A 22,450-nucleotide genomic window follows, 5' to 3' on the forward strand; every position below is an offset into this window, starting at 1 on the left:
CGGCTGCCGGCGCTCTCTCTCTCTCTCTCTCGCACTCGCCGGCTGCCGGCACACACTCTCTCTCTCGCACTCGCCGAGTGCCGGCAGCCGGCGAGTGCGAGAGAGAGAGAGAGAGTGTGTGCCGGCAGCCGGCGAGTGCGAGAGAGAGAGTGCCGGCAGCCGGCGAGTGCGAGAGAGAGAGAGAGAGAGTGCCGGCAGCCGGCGAGTGCGAGAGAGAGAGAGAGTGTGTGCCGGCAGCCGGCGAGTGCGAGAGAGAGAGAGAGAGAGTGCCGGCAGCCGGCGAGTGCGAGAGAGAGAGAGAGACAGAGAGAGAGAGAGCGCCGGCAGCCGGCGAGTGCGAGAGAGAGAGAGAGAGTGTGTGCCGGCAGCCGGCGAGTGCGAGAGAGAGAGAGAGAGTGTGCCGGCAGCCGGCGAGTGCGAGAGAGAGAGAGAGTGTGTGCCGGCAGCCGGCGAGTGCGAGAGAGAGAGAGAGAGTGTGTGCCGGCAGCCGGCGAGTGCGAGAGAGAGAGAGGCGAGAGAGAGAGAGAGAGAGCGCCGGCAGCCGGCGAGTGCGAGAGAGAGAGAGAGAGAGCGCCGGCAGCCGGCGAGTGCGAGAGAGAGAGAGAGTGTGTGCCGGCAGCCGGCGAGTGCGAGAGAGAGAGAGAGAGTGTGTGCGAGAGAGAGAGAGAGTGTGTGCCGGCAGCCGGCGAGTGCGAGAGAGAGAGAGAGAGAGAGTGCCGGCAGCCGGCGAGTGCGAGAGAGAGAGAGAGAGCGCCGGCAGCCGGCGAGTGCGAGAGAGAGAGAGAGTGTGTGCCGGCAGCCGGCGAGTGCGAGAGAGAGAGAGAGAGAGCGCCGGCAGCCGGCGAGTGCGAGAGAAAGAGAGAGTGTGTGCCGGCAGCCGGCGAGTGCGAGAGAGAGAGAGAGTGTGTGCCGGCAGCCGGCGAGAGAGAGAGAGCGCCGGCAGCCGGCGAGTGCGAGAGAGAGAGAGAGAGAGCGCCGGCAGCCCGAGTGCGAGAGAGAGAGAGAGTGTGTGCCGGCAGCCGGCGAGTGCGAGAGAGAGAGAGAGAGTGTGTGCCGGCAGCCGGCGAGTGCGAGTGCGAGAGAGAGAGTGTGTGCCGGCAGCCGGCGAGTGCGAGAGAGAGAGAGAGTGTGTGCCGGCAGCCGGCGAGTGCGAGAGAGAGAGAGAGTGCCGGCAGCCGGCGAGTGCGAGAGAGAGAGAGAGAGAGAGAGAGAGAGAGCGCCGGCAGCCGGCGAGTGCGAGAGAGAGAGAGAGAGAGAGTGTGTGCCGGCAGCCGGCGAGTGCGAGAGAGAGAGAGAGTGTGTGCCGGCAGCCGGCGAGTGCGAGAGAGAGAGAGAGTGTGTGTGCCGGCAGCCGGCGAGTGCGAGAGAGAGAGAGAGAGCGCCGGCAGCCGGCGAGTGCGAGAGAGAGAGAGAGAGTGTGCCGGCAGCCGGCGAGTGCGAGAGAGAGAGAGAGAGAGCGCCGGCAGCCGGCGAGTGCGAGAGAGAGAGTAAAAAAAAAAAAAAAGAGATACACTAGAAATTGTCTGTATGCGTGCGTGTGTATGTGTGCGGTGTGAGTGTTTTATTTCTATTTATTTTAAAACAGATTCTTAGAAACCTATTATTTATTCTTCTTGAGAAAAAAAAAAAAAAAAAAAAAAAAGTATGGATGTGTATGCATGTGTATTTATTTTTATTTTATGTCTATTTTGTATCAGATTCTTAGAAACCTCATATTAATTCTTCTAAAAAAAAAAATGTGTGTATATGTATATATATATGTATATATATGTATATATGTATATGAGTGTGTATGTGTGGATGTATATACATAATATGAATGTGATGTCTTTGCATATTTATTTTACTTGGTTTATGCAATTAGTTTATATTCTTAGATACATCATAATATTAATATATTCTTCTTGATTTGTCAATTCAATATACTGATGTCTGTCTTGTTTTGAAATAACAAATGTAAATGTAAATGTAAGTGTAAATGTAAGTGTAAATGTAAGTGTATCCCGAGTGCGAGAGAGAGAGAGAGAGAGAGAGAGAGCGCCGGCAGCCGGCGAGTGCGAGAGAGAGAGAGAGAGAGAGAGAGAGGAGGATTAAACAACTTTTATTTAGACATCATTTATATCTCATTCACAATAATAATATAATAATAATAATAATAATAAAATATAATATTCAAAAAAATAAATAAAAATACTTTTTTTTTTAAAAACCTAAGACCAATTGATCATCATGTACAACACATAGAACCTCATTGATACACCAGATTTCACAAAAAGCAGGTACATTATTTGTGAGACTGTAATATGTAAATTCCTGAAAATGAAAAAGAGAGAGAGAGAGAGAGAGAGAGAGAGAGAGAGACCGCTTGAGGGAATTAACCCTTTATGGACTGGGAGAGAATTATTTGAGTTGTTTTGTTGCAGTGTTGTGTGCGCACCTTTTCTTTGTATTTTTATTTTGTTTTATAAACCCCACAGGCTCCCAAGCCGACCCTGTCCTCTTCCTATATTGAACCGTACTATAATTTTTTTTGTCACCATAAAATAATCCTCCAAACAGCTGTCAGTGTCAAACAAAAACACTAGATTTATTGTTATTTTATATTATTTTAATAGATTTATTATTTATTTATTGTTTAAAATAATATAAATGTTATTTAGTTTTGCATTGAAAATGAAAGGGGATGTTTTTCTTGTTTTTACATAACCTATACAATTTGATGTACAGTAGTCCCATTGAGTGCACTGCTAATCCAGATTTGGTCAAGTTTGTATTTGGATTCGGGTGATTCAATACAATATTACGTTTAAAAACAAGCACAATTGTAGGATGAATTGGATCATTCTGATCCAGAATAGCTTTTTAAATAACTGGGCCCTGGGAATAACAGAGAGTCGCTTTGGATAAGAGTCTATCAAGAGTATAAATGTGAACGGTGAATTTGTCTTCAGGATTATAGTGTAAAGGGTAAAACCACTTTATTCTCAAAAATATTAATCTCCAACGTGTGTTCATGGGAGCACCACAACGCATGTGTGAACGCGCGTTGGAGATTAATATTCATGAAACTGAGGTTAAACCACTGGAGTCACGTGGATTACTCTAGTTTAATGACTGGCTTTCTGGGACTGGAAAGTGGTAGTTGCGTAGACGGTCAATGGAGGGACAGAAAAAGATCTTCAGTTGTGTTCTGAAGACGAACGAAAGTCTTACAGGTTTGGAACGACATGAGGCTGAGTAATTAATGACAGAGTTTTCATTTATGGGTGAACTTACACTTCAGTCTGCTTTAGTCATGTTAAGTTTTTGGGAGTTGTAGAATTTAGATGTTACCACATGAAACACATTTTGGTTACCTAAATACATTTTCCTATTCTATTCTATTCTATTCTATTCTGTTCTGTTCTGTTCTATTCTGTTCTGTTCTGTTCTATTCTGTTCTATTCTAGTTCTATTCTAGTTCTAATGAGTGCAGTAAGTCTGTGTCAATTGAAACATTCTACACAAGGATCAGGCACACAGATGTGAATTATCTTGTCATCATGCGTAGGATATTCTGTGGTGTCTTGTTGTTGATAAGTAGCAGTTGTTACAGAAAAAGTAAAAGATACCAATTGGTGAGCGATGTGTGCATTTGAGAAACAGCTCATTAGTCAGACATGTAACCGGGGTATCAGGCGTGTGGGTGGGTTCAAATGTCTTCTCAAATGTTAATGAAGCCCAGTCAAAAGATACACTGCATTCTCTTCTCCCCTCTCTCTCTCTCTCTCTCTCTCTCTCTCTCTCTCTCTCTCTCTCTCTCTCTCTCTCTGTGTGTGTGTGTCTGTGTATGTGTGTGTGTGTGAGTGTGTGCACCCCAAGTTGTTCTGCTGCCTGAAAGTACCATATACACAACAATATTTACTAATCACTTCACTTACTTTTTAATTGCTTTTAATTATACTTAGATGTATTATAAGTAAATAAGTGAAGGGATAAATCAATCAGTTATGTTATTATAGAGAAAATATGAACATATTGTTCATATAAGGTGAAAAACATCTTGTTATAACAATAAACGTATCATATTATGATGTGAAATTGACCTTGTTCTGGCCTGTCAGCAATATGCTGCTGTAATGTTGAAAACCGAAGTTGGGAGAACTTGTGTGTATGAAGAGGGCAGGGTCTGGAAAGCACAGAAAATGCCATACAGTCGATGGAAATCACCTTTACCCGGTTGTGTGGGAGAATTTAATTCTGAATATCACTTCTGATGATGACTGAGACTAGATCCATGCCTGAGTTGTGACTTGCCTACCAGGTTGTGCATTAAAGTGTAGTTTCTTATAACAATATTTTATTATTATTATTTATTTAATTTATTTTGTTGTGTGTTTTTTATAGAGTGTATTTATGAATTTATTGTTTGTACTGGTAGGTTTTGTTATGTAGGCTATAAAGAAAACCAATAAAAACTTCATTTTCAAAAAAAATTAAAAATAATAATAACTAAGTTATTGAACCGGAAATGTCATGAAATCTCAAATGTGTGAGTGACATGTTTGTGTTCGTGACCACTTCCATGTGTTTATGACTTGTGAATGGAAATAACAAAGCAAAATGCTGAACACAGACGGAGAGAGGAAACCACTGTCGACACACCTTCAACTGCCAGTCTGTGGTTCATTATTTAACCCTTGAGCCTTAGTTAGAAAGAGTTACACACAGATGGGTTCATATGTGCAAGGGTATATATATATATATATATATATATATATATATATATATATATTATTTTTTTTATTTATTTTTTTTATGAAAAAAAAGAAAAAGAAAAATAGTAATTATTTTCCATATAAATGTTAAGGCAGATTTTTTTTTCTTTGATTATTCTTGAATATGTTGATTATTAACAACATTATTTTTTGATGCATCATTTTTTTTATTCAGTGTCAGATTAACTCCTAGTTAAGGAGTTTTTTTATTCAGTTAGATAACTCTCACTCTTTTAGTGCCGTGGGGGAGGTTGTAATTATCCGGTCAGTTTGAAAGCATAAATGAAGGGATAAAAGAAGATTGTAACTGTTCCTCTATCTCTTTTATTCTAGTTTAGTTATGTAAAAATGTAAATTATTGAGCATTTACCATCAGAATGAAAGCCTGTTAACAAAGATTGCGTCATTTTATAGTTAAATGACCCTGGGATTAAAATTGCAGTTTTAATGGGTTTAAATGGGACATTTTTGTCCTGGAGCTCCTGAGAGGAACTATTGTGTGTTTCTAGTGTAAAATAGATTTATATTAGGAAATTGTGGTTAAATGATAAAAATCCAATGAAAATACACACCGGTGCCAAAATGTGTGCAGTTGGCATTAACACAGGCGACATTATCAAAACAAATAAAACTGAAAAAGTGAAAAATGTCCATAGGGTCAAGGGTTAAATGTGTGTGTTTCTGCATCGTTGTCCTTCAGTTCTAAGACACTGAAGTAGTAGAAGCTTCTTCTTCTCAACGGTTGCATTGATTACTAGATGAAGATGTAATGTTGAAAATAATCCAAGATATTTGAGAGACATTTGCTTTTACTGTTTTCCACCTCCTCTCTCCTCCATATTAGTAACTCCTACAGACACAGAGATGCTGACAGTGATGGAGAACTGGAGGCCGAGATCAGGTGATCTGATAACTCTGATAACTCTCACTCCTTTAGTGCCGTGGGGGAGGTTGTAATTATCCGGTCAGTTTGAAAGCATAAATGAAGGGATAAAAGAAGATTGTAACTGTTCCTCTATCTCTTTTATTCTCTCTTTCTTTACCTCCTCTTTTCTTTGTCTCTTACTCTACACTCTCTTTCTCGCTCTCTCTCAGAAATGCTGGGTACAAGTAACACAACATAACCAATATAATACAAAAGACATAATACAGAGAAGAGAAAAACACACACTGTTAGCAATTGATGTAATTTTTACAATAAAATTTACAACAACATATTGTATTCATGTTTTTATTGTAAATACAAATGCATGATGGGAAATTTATGGACAGTCCTGTAATTTTGTTGTAACTACACTGTAGAAGCATTATTTTACAGCCACCGCATAGCATTGTGGGATTGCTGCGATTTGAATTTTGAAATTGCGCGGTACCGCGGCGGCCAACGGCACCAGAATCAAACACTTTTGGAAGAAGCAGCTTTTGGAAGGAACACATCTCAGGTATGAAACGTTAACATGCCATCTATTTTTATAAGTCTATGGATATATTAATACCGGTCATATGAGTGGTGATTGTTTCGTTTGGTATATTTCAGTGACATTAGCTTCTGTGACGTTCGCCCCGACTCGACTCGCTCACTCCCGGTAAAACAACACCATGAACTGACCGCGGTGAAGTGGCGTCTTCTTACTCAACCCATACGGAAAAAAGTTACCACATGCAGCTACAAGGTACGAGATATTCACAATTTTCCGCTTGGTATATTTCAGTAACATTAGCTAGAGTAATGTTAGATATAACGTTAGCTCAACTCGCCCCGCTCACTCCCGGGTAACGACGTTATAAACCTGAACTGACCGCGGTGAAGCGGCGTCTTCTTTAAGTTACTCAATCCATAAAGAAAATAGTAACGTTACCACATGCAGATACACGGCACTATTTTCAATGGAAAAACAAACATGGTGAGTAGAATCGAGTAGAGCTGAGCTTGTAACGTAGCCTAACGTTAATGGAAAACCACCACAATGACGATAGCTCAAATAACGTTAGCCCAGACTGTTAAAAATAAGCATTAACGTTAGCCCGATCAGTAAGCTCAGGTTATTATTGCATTGATTACACGTGCTACTGGACAGGCTATCGTAACATTATTAGGGCTTTGCTGTCTTGTAATCGGGGGTCTTGAAGCCGTGGTTTGCACACTAGCATAAACGAAGTTTGTAACGTTAGATTTTACGGCCACTGAATAAACACAAGCAAATTTTAGTTGAAATATGGGCTTTAATTAAACGACAATGTTGGTATCTTTAATTATGTGAGTCAGCTATAACTGTGAGATAAGCTGAATATAGCATCTGGTATGCTCATATGTTATAACATTACTTTGTGCTTGGCAAACCAGGTTGGAAGAGCAGTCATGTAACTGTCTGTATCTAAAATAAACTGCGCGTGCGCAACTAAATCCAACCAGCATCGTCATAAAATATTTTTTTTCCGGAGCCTGGGTTCTGTTGAAAAGCTTTCAATGCTCTCTTTGTCTTCAGAAAAGGCAGCAAATTATCAGTAGTATTAAAATTAAGTTAACCATTTTGTTTGTCTCAAATTACATGTGGCTGCCTGGCAGACTATATGGACTAAAATAATAATAGATTTTTAATTTGGCATTTGTGTAATTGGTAATACATTTGGTAATGTTTACGTTTTTTATTCCCTAGCCTAGCCCTCTGCCACAGCTGCTGATATCCAGAGAGAGAGAGAGAGAGAGACCTATCCAGCACACCTTGCTTAATTGTGCAAGGTAAATTCTTCCCTTATTTTATAGAGTAGTTCACTTTTAAATGAAAATTACCCCATGATTTACTCACCTTTTATTATCATATTGTGTTAATGCATTTCAGGAGAGACACTAATCGCAACAAGTGTTCATAGAAGGAACAGTTGTGATGGGGCCCAAAACAGTCTTTTGAATGGAGTGGCTGAAAACTTCGCTGCTTACTATGTGTTCAACATGCAGTATCCTAAAGACGCCTCAGGCACTTTATACAAAGGTATGTTTAAACTGTTTACACACTAATAAAGAAAATGAGGTAACACTTTACAGTATGGGTACATTAATTATCATGAATTCATGTATAAATTCATGCATGAATTACGCATTCATTCATGCATTAATATCTCATGAATCATCAGGAAATAACACAAGTTCAACGTTTTTCATTCATGACTTCATGAGTGAACAACACCTTAATAAAAAAATTAACTAAGATGAGTACATCATCATGAATTATGATTTATTATGCATGATCGTGATGCTTTTCTTTGTTCACATATGCGACCATTAGCACATTGTTCATCAGTGTTTCTAAGGACCAGTCACCACTTTAGTTGAGGGGCCACACACATGAAGTCATTGATAGATGATGCTTAGTTAATGATGACTACTGTATTTGAATGTCAACAGAATCTGTGTGCTCTGAGCTGTGATTGGTCTATTTTGGGGTCTGTCCAACTACCACAAGCGTTTGCTTCGTCCACCTCCTTTTCAAACCATGCACTTGTATAATTTGTCTGCTATGTTGCCTGTTATGTTGATTGTGAGAAAATTAGAATGCAGGTTTGAAATAAACATCATCATCATCATCATCATCATCACCTGCAGGCTTTGAAGAAGACATGAACTGTTGACATTCAAATACAGTAGTCATCATTAACTAAGCATTATCTATCAATGACTTCATGTGTGTGGCCCCTCAACTAAAGTGGTGACTGGTCCTTAGAAACACTGATGAACAGTGGTATAACTGTGAACAAAGAAAACATCATGATCATGCGTAATAAATCATAATTCATGATGATTTACCCATCTTAGTTAATGTTTTAATTAAGGTGTTGTTCACTCATGAAGTCATGAATGAAAAACGTTGAACTCGTGTTAGTTCCTGATGATTCATGAGATATGAATGCATAATTCATGCATGAATTTATACATGAATTCATGATAATTCTTACTGTAAAGTGAATCCATCATTCTCATATGTAGCGTCCCATGAATTATTACCTTATTACCAGTATTGTTAGGTTCTTTGATATATTCTATGCAATGATGTCAATAGATAGGTTTCCATCCAATTAAAACATAACTTTTAAACGCATTCGTAAAAATTTGGCAAAAAAACCCTCTAATTGGAGAGCATTCCAATCAACTCTGTTATGCGAATTATAAATGGTCACGCACCTAGGAGTCGTGAACAGCTGTGGGATCAAAACGTAAGGTTGACAGGGCAACTTGAAACACCTGATATAATTGCAAAAAATGCAAATTTGTCAATCCACATAGAAGTTTTTGTTCACATTAGAATATTTTATGTGAATTTTAACCGTTTCCAGTCAGGATTTCTTTTTCAAATGGTTAAAATGTGCATTAAAAAGTTGGATGGAGACCCAGCTATTGCTGTTAAGTGTCTGTTCTATAGTAGAGTTGGTTTTCCCCTGCAGGACATAATTTGTGTAAACAGAAGAGACTGACGGACAACAATTTAACATTACAACTTTCATTAATTCATTAAATTAAATTGTATGGTTAAAGTTGTTAATGTTAAATAAATACATCAAAGTCATTTTATTTTATGAGCAAGTAGGTTACTTATGTTTTTTACACAGTATTTGTCATTATTTAACAGATATGAAAACTTTAACTTTTTTCCTCTCTCTCGGTTTTCAGAGCTTTTTGTGGAATCCACTCCCAGACGGGCAGTAAAGCCGAGAAGAGACACAGGCTCAACGCACCTGTTTGCACCCTCCTAAGAAAACTGGACTTTGAGTTGATGGGATAGTAACATGAACAACTTCCCCTATGCAGTTCAAGTCTGGCTGGACACCTTTGTTCCATATCATCATGTTCCCCCTGATGATTGGCTGCCTGGATGTCTGGAAGTGAGCTTCTTCATTAAAGGGATACTCCACTTTTTTTGGAAATAGGCTCATTTTACAACTCCCCCAGAGTTAAACAGTTGAGTTTTACCGTTTTCGAATCCATTCAGCCGATCTCCGGGTCTTTAGAAGAATGTCAGTAACCAGACAGTTTTTGGTCCCATTGACTTCCATAGTAGGAAAAAATATATACTATGGAAGTCAATGGGACCAAAAACTCTGACATTCTTCTAAAGACCCGGAGATCGGCTGAATGGATTCGAAAACGGTAAAACTCAACTGTTTAACTCTGGGGGAGTTGTAAAATGAGCCTATTTCCAAAAAAAGTGGAGTATCTCTTTAAAAGTAAAATTTTGTTTTATGTGTGATAAAGTGGATACTTTTGTAATATGTATTTTTGCACAGTTTGTTAATTAAAAAAAAAGAAAATATACCATTGTTGTGTTTTTAATTGGCCAATACGGAAAATGACAGCTTTTTACTTGTAATATTTATACTTGTAATGTTTTACAGTATATTGATTTGTCCTGTGAAATTACAGGAAATTCCTGGCTACTGAGTTGCCGTAAATATAACATTTTGCTGTAATATTTACAGTATTCTATCCTGTGAAATTACAGGAAATTCCTGGCAAATACCAGTAAATTTACATGATTATTGTAATTAATTACAGTAGGGATGTTGTATTAAGTATTACAATAACAGTCCTGTATACTGTTTACAGTAAATTTACGGCAACTATTAGCCAGGAATTTCCTGTAAAATTACAAGAACTGTCTAACAGTGCACTTAAGAAGAAGAAGAAGAAGAAGTGGGTGGTAATAGACAAGAAATGTTCAGTTTCATTTCACTGAAGGTGTTTCTTCAGTCATTCAGCAGTCCTGCAGCCTGAACAACCGCAACTATTTTAACATTTAAATGAGGGAAACCCCATATCACTGTAGATTACAAGAATAGATGAACTAGATGTAAGAATGAAACTTAAGATGTCCATTGTACTATTTTTCCATCGTTTTCCTGTAACCAGTGTTTGAGCATCTCGCTTTCAGACCTGAGTAAAGTATCGTCCTGCATGAGTCTGCTTTCTGACTGACAGATGAACATTCGCATTGCGCTGGTGTTTAACATGACAGTTTGCCAGCATTAACAACAAGCCAAAGTACATGCATTTAACACTCGCATTATTATGTTCTTGCTCCGTCCATGCGATACATGCGCGTTCTTAAATGAGCGAGGTTTTCTTGCTAATTTCAATTTGGTATAAACCAAAAATAAAGTCAGAGTTGTGTATTAATATTTGCATACACTCCTTGTAATTTACACCTAGCACGCAAACATTGTGTTTGTCAGTTTATGCTTTCCTGCCGCAGACTTAAGCGCGCGAGTTACTTTCAGTTAATAAAGGACAAGCCTACTGCAACCACACACACACACACACGCGCGCGCGTTGTCAGATGTTATAGTTCGGGGCTCCCCCGAGAACATTTGGATTTCTCTGACCTACAGATGTGCGATTTAAGACTTTTGAAGGCCAAAAAAATGTAAAGGGAATATCTTTATACCCATGTCAGTGGGTAGTAGATTATTAGTCAATACCAGGGGCGTCATTTATAACCGTTGCGTCGCACAAACCCCTGAGAGAGCCGTACACACTTCACACGCAGGAGCTGATTCATAAACACACACACTTGACTGGAGAATCACTCTGATCACAACTGGGGTCTCATTGATAAAACTGTGTGTAGGATTCTGAAGGGGGGATTGTAATCCACTGCTGCTTCAGTGTATATGAGTACACCAGTGTGATCACTGAAATATGATATGATAATGTGATCACATTCTCTAATATCAGTGTTTGATATCTGAATGCAGTAACAGTGCTTGCTCATTTAGCCCGGCTTCCAGAAATGAAATGGGGACTGGTGTTGTGTTTGAGAAAGGTCTCCAAAACACATAGGGGTCATTAAAGACTATAGTTTTAAGGGACCATTTCTCAGTTAAAGCCTATATTTTCCATTTAGCCTAAAGTGTCCTATCCTGAGAGAAAGAACTTGTTATCTTGATGTTTTGAGAGGACTCTCCTGTTTATAGTTAGAGCCTGGCCAAATCCAACCTGGGAAAAGCTGTGTGTCGGTGTGTGTGTTAGTCTTTTTGGTTACAGGTTAAGGAGCCACTGAGCCACAACTTCAGGGTCCGAGTGTCAGCGCGGCATAATCTATGGAGATATGCTTCTGTCTATCTGTATATGTGTGGAAAATTACTATGTTTATCTATTTCTTAGCCAATCAGAATCATTCAGCCTGTAAGCAATGACGTAGCCATGGAAATGGTGTAACTGCTGTGTGTGTGTGTGTGTGTGTGTGTGTGTGTGTGTGTGTGTGTGTGTGTGTGTGTGTGTGTGTGTGTGTGTGTGTGTGTAACTGCTGTGATCTTTGTAACTGAAACTGCAAACTATCTTCAGTAAAACTTTTCTTCAATTTATTATAATTCTGACTACGGGTCTTCTTTCAAACATCTGGTCCTTGGGTCCTAAAGTGTTAACCCCTTACAATTCTTACTAAAAGTGTACGTGCGCCCGAAAGCCCAAAATGGCGAAGGCCAAAGAATATTCAGACTTATAAATCTGTGCGAACGCCAGAACCTGCGCAGAATTCCCTTTATAATAAATAAAGTGGCATAAAAAGTGGCATAAAAAATAAATGGCATATTTAATCTAAATGTATATCAGAAGTAAAACATAGTTTAAATCATTCTTTTATTTATTTACACCTCAGGCATCAAATCCCTATTATTATTGGTAATTATTTTAAGATATAGGCACTATTAGTCTTCAACCCTGTTATGGACACTATGGAAGCTCTGAATGTGATTATAAAATATATTTGTAATGAAATCAACATTTTCCTATTAATCAGATGTCCCTCACACAAATTCAGTAATTTTAAATGTAAAATGTACATAACATTTTTATATAAATAGATATTTTTACTCAAATTCACTGTAAGATTTTCTATAAGCACTGTATTTCATTATGTGACCAAGAAAAACAACAGATATAAATTGCAATTGCAACTCAATTTTATTAACCCGACTGCAGGAAAACAACAATAACGCTGCATACATTAGAACATTATAAACTGACTGAATAGGTCATAATAGGTCAAAATAAAACATATAACTTGTGTGCTTTTTTGATGTGTTGTGTGTGTGTGTGTGTGTGTGTGTGTTGTAGTTCTGAGTATTAAAATTTATATGAACATGATTTCTCCGTACGCTGGAATATAACCAACAGAAGCGCTGATTTTTCCACTTTTATGAACAGATCATTGTGTCGTGTGGGAGTTTCACTTGAAACACTCGTGCTTTAAAACTTTCCACACATGCCAGCATGATGAAACTTAGTGTATAACTAGTTGCCGTATCAACTCTATTGTTCCGCGCTGGACGTAATGTGACTGGGTTGGCTGATGTTGGCTGATGTCGCTGCTCTTTGGCTCTCGCGTGCTCTCGCGTGGTCACGTGATTTATCCTTCCTTTCGTTTTGAATGACAGGCGCGCATTCACGAGTGACTCAGCGAACTATTTAAATTCTACACTCAACTTCACACGGAATTATTGCTCTGTCCTAGAGAAAGAGCTCATCTGGAAACACTTTAATGGCAGATGGAAAGTTTAAAGTTGAGGAACATGAAGCTGGAGTGTGTGAGGGTGAAGATGGAGGAGAAGCAGATCAGTGTGTGTGTGTGTGAGAGAGAGAGAGAGAGAGAGAGAGAGAGAGAGAGAGAGAGAGAGAGAGAGAGAGAGAGAGAGATTGTTTCAGGAAATGTTCAAGAACAGCAGAAGATTGAAGGAAACAGTGGAAATGTGTCGTGGATCATGAGAAGGAATGCCAGCAGAGACTCTATTGTTGATTGTAAATTGTTTCGTTGTTGTAAAACTGTTTGTTCGCTAAAAGCTGATTGCAGAGACCGATTGGAAAGTCTCGCAACAGGGAGGGTCCCCCTTACGTCCGCTTTATATTCAATGACGTCAGCATTTGTCAGCATTTGTCGTTCTGATCGTTCTTTAACATAACTTTGTTTGCAACATACTCACTCAACATCATATGTATTTTTATTGTTTATTTTTTGATAAGACAACATTTTTGACACAGGCTATTGCATTTGTATAGCTTATTGTTGGGGTTGTTATTGTGTTTTTATCTTTTATAATTTTAATAGGCCTAGGCTTCAGCACTTCGGCACTACATCGCAAATCTATCGCGTCAACTGAGATTGTTACAGTTTTTCTCAATTGTTTACACACAATTTCTGGTACTTGAGACACAATGACCACAACATGTAACTCATTCACCAACCCCCTGAACCAGTTCTGCTAAACTACAAGCACAATTCCTGCTTTACACTCAAATTGCAGTTCTAAAACACACCTTTTTCAAAACTCTACACACAATTCTCTGCTTTTGACACAATTTTCATGCAGAAAATCTGTTTTCACAAGGAACACACTGCCATTCAGATATGCACACTGACTCATCACATGGGCAAACACCTGTCACACAGTTTTACAATTAGCAATCAGAGCTTTAGCATAAAAGGGCAACAGGTGAGCTCTTCAATGGAGCAATGGATGCCAACATTGGAAACAGAGGCAGAGCCAGAGGAGTGAGAGTAAGAGGAGGATGAGGACGAGGAAGGCCAAGGACCGTAATCTCTGATGAGATCCGAGCCACTTTGGTTGATCATGTGGTCAACCATGGTCTAACAATGAGGGAGGCTGGGCAAAGAGTACAGCCAAATTTGAGCAGGTACACTGTGGCATCCATCATCCGGACTTTCCGAAATGAGAATAGGTAAGAAATCTACTCTCACTAGAAAATTGCAGTACTGCATATCAATACAGTACTCAATGAGTACAGTAGTACAGTATTGCCTGTGGACTGTTCTAGGACTGTAAAAATACTGTAAAGTATGCTTTATGTATATAGGAAATGTATACCTACTTTGTATTTACAGTATTTTACTATTTGTTTGGCAGAACTGAAAGATTACCAACACAAGGCGGTCGGGAACGTGTTCTGTCTCCTGAACAGGAAACTTAAATCATTAACATGGTCCTAGAAAACAACGCCATAACATTACGGCAAATACAAAGAAAAATAATAGAAAACAATGACATATTTCAAAATATTGATAGGGTAAGCTTATCAACACTGGACCGTGTCTTGCGAAGAAATCATCTCAGGATGAAGCAGGTCTACAGGGTGCCATTTGAACGCAATTCAGAAAGAGTCAAAGAATTGCGACATAACTATGTGCAAGTGAGTCCCACAATTGATGCATACTCTCAACACTGTATACAGTAAATTATACGTATTTCAATATTGTAATCATAATGATTGTGCTTCACAATAGGGACCACTCCATGTCTATTTCTGATATTGTCATGTGTGTTTCAGAGAGTCCTTGAGCTAGAGGTGGCTGCAGTGGAGCACCAGTTCATCTTCATTGATGAGGTTGGGTTCAACCTCACAAAAAGACGAAAGAGGGGAAGGAATATCATCGGCCAGCGTGCCATTGTTGAAGTCCCTGGCCAGCACGGAGGGAACATCACAATGTGTGCAGCGATTACCCATCACGGCGTCATCCATCACCATGCTACCCTTGGCCCCTACAACACCGCCCATCTGATCACATTCCTGGACACCCTGCACAACACACTCATTCCACCAGATCAGGTAGATGGCCCAGAGCAGCTCAGGTACGTTGTCATTTGGGACAACGTAAGTTTCCACAGGGCTGCTCTGGTTCGTAACTGGTTCACTGCCCACCCACGCTTTTTAGTTGTTTATCTCCCTCCATATTCTCCATTCCTCAATCCTATTGAGGATTTTTTTTCTGCCTGGAGATGGAAAGTGTATGACCGAAATCCACAAACGTGTATACCTCTTCTCCAAGCTATGGAGGACGTATGTGGAGATATAGCAGCTGATGCTTTTCATGGCTGGAATCGCCATGCTAGGCGATATTTCCCCCACGGCTTGGCCAGGGAAAACATTGCTTGTGATGTGGATGAGGTGCTGTGGCCAGACCGCAACAGAAGAGAGGATGCAGCATAGTTTTTTTTTTTTACTGTAACTGTATACAGTAAATTCTTCTGTTATTTTGTATGTAGTGTATGTGCAACTTTGTGTTGATTGGGAATGGGATGTACACATCGTGACATTGTTGGTGATACACAGCCCTAATGTACACTGTCTACATTGTTTTTGCGGGAAAAATAAAATAAAATTTTACCGTGTATTTGTGTGTTCTGAGTATAAAAACAATATTCTCAAATATTTTACAACACACTTATGTATGTACTGTCTGTAGTAAGTGTAACACTGAACCAAAAAAAGGCCTAAGACATTATGATGAATGGAGAAGAAGTGTTTTCCATTCATCATAGTGTTTTACATTGAGCACATCAGTGTTCAACTGGTTCTTATAAATGTCTATTCATATGATGGTTTGTGTGTGTCATTTGAAAACAAAATACCATTTTGAGAAGAAATAACATTGTTTTGAATGTAAAGTTTCATTTTGCAGGAGAATTGAGGGGTTTTGCCCATTGTGTGTTTTTTTGGATTTGTGTGTAGAGTTCTGAGAATATGAGGCATGCTTTCAGAAAATGTGTGTAAACAATCGAGAAAAACTGTAATAGGATATAAAAAAATAGCCTTCATGATATCCAAAATAATACAACTACAATCTACAAACACAAGAACCATTAGGCTATAAACACAAAACAGTTTATGTCCCATAGGCCTACTTTACTGTAGTTCGTCATTTATTTATTTATTTATTCAATTTTCGTAACCGCAGCAAATTAAACCATAATACGCCGTTTTTCGTTTGTCACATGCTATTGCTTGGGTTTTCAGCATATTTTTATTCTAAATGCTCAACAGATATTAGTGAGCCTATTGAACATTTAATTTATTTAGCCTATTGTTTAATTGCAGTTACAAAGGTTTTACTAGTGTAATAGGACCTTTTTTTATCATGCATAATGCAAACATTGGATGACCGTGTAAAATGTCAGTTTAGCATTTCCTTTAACATATTTTGTTCCTGTTTAAACTCTAAAACTACAAATATTCTACTACAAATATTACAAATTACTAATTCACTGTGAGACTTCAGTGTAAACGCCCACTGCTGTGATTGGCTGCTGTGAGACTTCAGTGTAAACGCCCACTGCTGTGATTGGCTGCTGTGAGACTTCAGCGTAAAGACCCACTGCTAGAGTTCTCAACGGGTCGGGTCGGCCCGACAAACCCGACGGGACCCGCGGGTTCGGGTCGAAAATATAATCAAATGACTCGGGTCGGGTCGGACCTCGGGCTTAATCTTTTCCGCTCAGTGAAAAAAAAAAACATTTATTAATCATCGCTGCTGTTCACCGTAAAGAAAGTCTGGCTGCTGCGTGCAACGTGCATTATGGAGAGGGGCGGGGGCAGACCTGACGCCGCTGCGTGCACGCCTTTAGCCTGGAGAGAAGAAGATGGAGTTGGTGAAAAGTAAACTTGCTGCAGGTGAATTCACCGTCGCTACTACAGCCTATTTAGATATTTTAAAGTTTATTGTTTCAGTTGTTTGTATTGTTTGTATTATTAAAAGGCGTGAACATTAAAGGTTGGTTTGAATTCCCGTCTGCTGGTCATGATAATACGTGTATGAGAAAAAAAAAAAATCCGACGCGCGTTGGGCCGCGGGCCGGGTTCGGGCAGATAATTATGTTGATGTGTCGGGTTAGATCGGGTCCGGGCTTTAAAAGCCACGGGCCGGGTCGGGTCGGGTTGTAATTTTCAGGCCCATTGAGAACTCTACCCACTGCTGTGATTGGCTGCTGTGAGACTTCAGTGTGAAGACCCACTGCTGTGATTGGCTGCTGTGAGACTTCAGTGTAAAGACCCACTGCTGTGATTGACTGTTGTGAGACTTCAGTGTAAAGACCCACTGCTGTGATTGGCTGCTGTGAGACTTCAGTGTAAACGCCCACTGCTGTGATTGACTGTTGTGAGACTTCAGTGTAAACGCCCACTGCTGTGATTGGCTGCTGTGAGACTTCAGTGTAAAAGCCCACTGCTGTGATTGGCTGCTGTGAGACTTCAGTGTAAACACCCACTGCTGTGATTGGCTGATGTGAGACTTCAGTGTAAAGACCCACTGCTGTGATTGGCTGCTGTGAGACTTCAGTGTAAAGACCCACTGCTGTGATTGGCTGCTGTGAGACTTCAGTGTAAACGCCCACTGCTGTGATTGGCTGCTGTGAGACTTCAGTGTAAAGACCCACTGCTGTGATTGACTGTTGTGAGACTTCAGTGTAAACGCCCACTGCTGTGATTGGCTGCTGTGAGACTTCAGTGTAAACGCCCACTGCTGTGATTGACTGTTGTGAGACTTCAGTGTAAACGCCCACCAGACTTCAGTGTAAAAGCCCACTGCTGTGATTGGCTGCTGTGAGACTTCAGTGTAAACACCCACTGCTGTGATTGGCTGCTGTGAGACTTCAGTGTAAACACCCACTACTGAGAATGGCTGTGAGACTTCAGTGTAAACGCCCACTGCTGTGATTGGCTGCTGTGAGACTTCAGTGTAAACGCCCACTGCTGTGATTGGCTGCTGTGAGACTTCAGTGTAAACACCCACTGCTGTGATTGGCTGTTGTGAGACTCAGGGTAAACGCCCACTGCTTTGATTGGCTGCTGTGAGACTTCAAGGAACACGTTGACTTTCTGGGACTTTAGCTTATTCACTGCATCCCCCAGAGTTAGATAAGTCCACACACACCCTTCTCATCTCCGTGCGTGCCGTAACTCTGTCTGACGCACCCACCGCTAGCCTAGCTTAGCACAAAGACTGGAGGTAAACAGCTCCAGCTAGTGTTGTGGCAAATTCATAGTTCTTTTTGGTTCAGGTCTCAAAGAGTTTTCAGAGTCGAGGTTCCAGGTCAGAAGAATTAACTTTATTGACAAGCAACAAAGTGAGAAGCCGGCTGGCCATCCGGACATCTAAGGTTACATTGGCCAGTGTTCATGTCTTATACTTTTTTCATATCATCAAGTCTCCAATGGATAATCTCAAAACTATCTCTTCCCCTCTGTCACGCCTGGTGACCTTGACACAATTAGCTCTATTGGTCAAACATCTCAAAACCTTACATAATGGTGTCCTGTTTCATACAGTATTTTGACACCTTGCATTTCTTATGCATACTGAGTATTTTTCCATTCTCTCATCCTTTTCAGACCTATTTTTTCATGCTTGTCATTTTCATTGCATCATACTTAGACATGAATCAAGGGGAAATTCTTCAACACTAGCATACTGCTCAATAAGTGACAAAATAACGCCAACATTTTCCTATTTACATGTTGTGATGTGTATAGTCACAGCGTGTACAAATAACATAAGGTCACATGAGTCACAGCCGTCTTCTAACCGCATACATACTGGGAACTATATTCTCAGAAGGCGAAGCACAGCTTGAATATTAGATTTAATATTATAATAAACCAACACTATCTCACGACCAATTCGTACGAATTCGTACGAATGATAAAAAGTTGGCTAATTCGTACGACCTCACTCGTACGAATTTATACGATTTGTCTAAACCCACGTGATGGGTAGGATTAGGGGCGGGGTCAGGGGTAGGTCATTCGTATGAATTCATACGAATTGGGCAACTCGTAAAATATGTACGATTTTGCAAAAAAAATAAAAAAATAAATGAAGATATAAATCAATATAATTAGTTGTAAATTAAATATGTTAAACACTAACACAAAAAGGAAAGAATAATGCATTGACTTGGGTATATAATAGGATTAATGTTTGATTGGCGTTCTGGGAACGTTCCGAGACGGTCATGATGTGGACCTTAAGGGAACATTCATGACGTTCTGGGAATGTTTAGGGGACCATTACTATAGGACGTTCCCGAGTGTCTACACCACATTCCCATAACCTTCGCAGGACCACCTAATGCTATAGTTTGGTCCTACAGGTCCGTCCATCACGTTTACTGAATGTTTTCAGATCAAGTCAGTTATTCATATGAAAACAAGTAAATCAAACACAGTAAATCTTGTGTAAAGTTTGTCCAAATATTGGGAAACAGTAACAACAGCGAGAACAAAGATTCATTTTATTTACAGTAAAGGTTAAACGACAAGTAACAAGGACAAAGATTCATTTTAATTATAAATATACTGTGTGTGTGTGTGTGTGTGCCAGTCACTATCTCCATCTTCAGGAGGTGCCCCAAGTTGACATCATGCATGTGTGTATGAAGAGGGCAGGGTCTGGAAAGCACAGAAAATTTACTGTGATGTGGCATTATGGGATTGCGCGGGGCTGAATACAGGTTTGAAAACTGGTGGACTGGAACAGCTAAGAAGAGTTGAAGATAAAAGGCACTATTTACTCAATTTTTGGTAAGTTAACTTAAATTTACGTCCATAAATATTGCAATCTATTACAAATGCTGTTAAGATATTCATATTTTGAACAGAATTCATAGGCATGTCAGATGCAATTAATTTTATCGACTTGTTAACAACTGCGTGTTATCAGGACATTACTGGAATGTAAAAGTGTTTGATTCCAATATCCCCCCCCCCCCCCCCCCCATTTTTAGAGCATTTGCAGTTTGGCAGACAAGACAAATCCACTGAAGTGTTGGTGAGACAAAACGCACGTGCAGTTAGCTTTCTTGACGATAAACATTAGGATATGATATTAACATCGTTGGATGCTGCTATTTTCTAATTTATTTCACCAGTTTTGATTTCTTATTGAGAGCATGTAAAACCAGTGTTTAACAAAGGCCTGCGTCATAACTAAATTTAACGCAAAGCAATTTGCTGCGAACAATAGGAATATTATTCGCCTTTGCTCTCGAGAGAGTATTTTTTAGAGCATTTGCAGTTTGGAAGACAAGACATAATTACTGAAGTGCTGTTGAGACAAAACTACATAGGCTACAGTAAATACGCAAGTGCAGTTAGCTTTGCTGACGAAAAACATTAGAATAGGCCTATATGATTTTAACATCGTTGGATGCTGCTATTTTCTCATTTATTTCACTAGTTTGGATTTCTTATTGAGAGCATATAAAACCAGTGTTTAACAAATCCCTGCGTCATTACTAAATTCAAAATGACTGGCAAAAGATTTGAAAGTTAATTTTATTTTCTGTTCAAAGTTCCCATAGTTATCGTTTTCTTAATATAACTTGAACCTAAATCTAAATGAGAAATATATCACTGTAAATTGTGTCAACAACTACTAGTCGACTAAAAAAAAATTTAGTCGGAGGCAGCCCTCATTCCACATATTTTCTAGCCAGGCTCAGGCCATTCAGTGTTGAGCGAGCGACCCTGCGGAATGAGCGAGCGGAGCGGAATATTCAGAAATGCGCTCACAAGCTCTGATCGGAACAAACCCGAACCTCACTGTCTGCTGAACTTGCGCAGAAACATCAGAATAGACTTAGCCAGCTTTTTAAAATTGTTTTTAAAACTAAACATTTAAACTATTTAGTACACATTATGAGCTTATTGCCGATTTTTTTAATTCTTGACAAAATAAGAATATATTAAGTTTTTTTTCTTTTCTCTCACACAACCAGCAGCCTAGGGGCCCCTGACCACCTTAATCCGCCCCTGTGTATTGGCCATAATGTTATTTGTATTTGTGCATATTTTATGTTTAATAATAGTATATTTTGCTGTGTTTATCTCATATTTTTTGTTTCCTATGTAATGTTTCTAAACTTTTTGGCATTTAACACGGTGTCTCTTTAAGAGAATATAGGGTGTGAGTGTTTGGAGGATGTATTATTTAACCCATTACTCCCAGTGTGATCAGCTGTGGAAGCACGTGTCTTTTGTTTGCTTCTGTTCTGTTTGGAAACTAGAAGAAATCAGTATTTTGTTAAGGAACATGATGCGTGTAGAGACTGACACAAGATAATCATCGAATTATAGACTTCACACTATGATATTATATTCTACTTTTGTGAATTATAGTGAGAAAACATGATAAAAAAAGTGAATAAAGACTGAGAGTAAATGTTCAGAAATTATTAATTATTATAAAGTTTTGAACTGTGTTATATAGCTGTGTTTTCCAGTGTGTTCGATGTCAAACTCAAAAATGATTTTATTTTTAATCATTGAAACGTCATTATTTTATATGAAAAAGTGATTAATTGTATTTTATTGAGAAAATAGTTTAGTTTGTCTTGTGTGTGTGTGTGTGTGTGTGTGAGTATATAGATCAGATAGCATTTTAATCTGTCATATGGTCATGCTATAATGTACTCCTAAGGGGCATGTTGTCACATTTCACTTCCATTCTTTCGGGGTATATCAATAAAAAAGTATACAGTGTATTTTTATTTCACACATATGTGGTTTTGTTTTATTAATACAGTGTATACTATACACTGTATTAATAAAACAAAACCACATATGTGTGAAATAAACACTCTGAACCCTATAGATTTACACAAACTGAGAAAGTCAAAAACGTTAGGATGTGCCTCGCTCTCTCTATTTAAAGCTATTTCTTAAGATTCGAAAGCAAAATAAATTAGCCTTACAAACATTTCATACATAAAACATAAAATAATTTAATTAAAAGATAGTTTTAGTCAATGACACCCAGGCTTGTTTCTTCACGGGAGGAGTCACTGTAGTTTGGAGGAGCGTGTGGTTTGTAGACATGCGGGATCCTCACTCTCTCTCTCTCTCTCTCTCTCTCTCT

General features: G+C 39.4%; 1 protein-coding gene and 2 long non-coding RNA genes across 2 annotated transcripts; all 3 read left to right on the forward strand.

Annotated features, from left to right (window-relative positions):
- LOC311079157 (uncharacterized protein) overlaps positions 1–22,450 on the forward strand; it is a 98,684-nt gene that overhangs the window by 42,906 nt on the left and 33,328 nt on the right.
- On the forward strand, positions 5,938–9,784 carry LOC311098307. Its single transcript, XR_014609458.1, has 4 exons — positions 5,938–6,430; positions 7,415–7,497; positions 7,598–7,747; positions 9,421–9,784. It is a non-coding gene; the product is annotated as an uncharacterized lncRNA (long non-coding RNA).
- On the forward strand, positions 14,325–15,929 carry LOC311066751. The gene is made up of 3 exons (XR_014603134.1): positions 14,325–14,481; positions 14,667–14,949; positions 15,088–15,929. It is a non-coding gene; the product is annotated as an uncharacterized lncRNA (long non-coding RNA).

Source organism: Abramis brama, assembly GCF_963993115.1.
Source record: "Abramis brama genome assembly, chromosome: 1".
Classification (NCBI taxonomy): Eukaryota; Metazoa; Chordata; class Actinopteri; order Cypriniformes; family Leuciscidae; genus Abramis; species Abramis brama.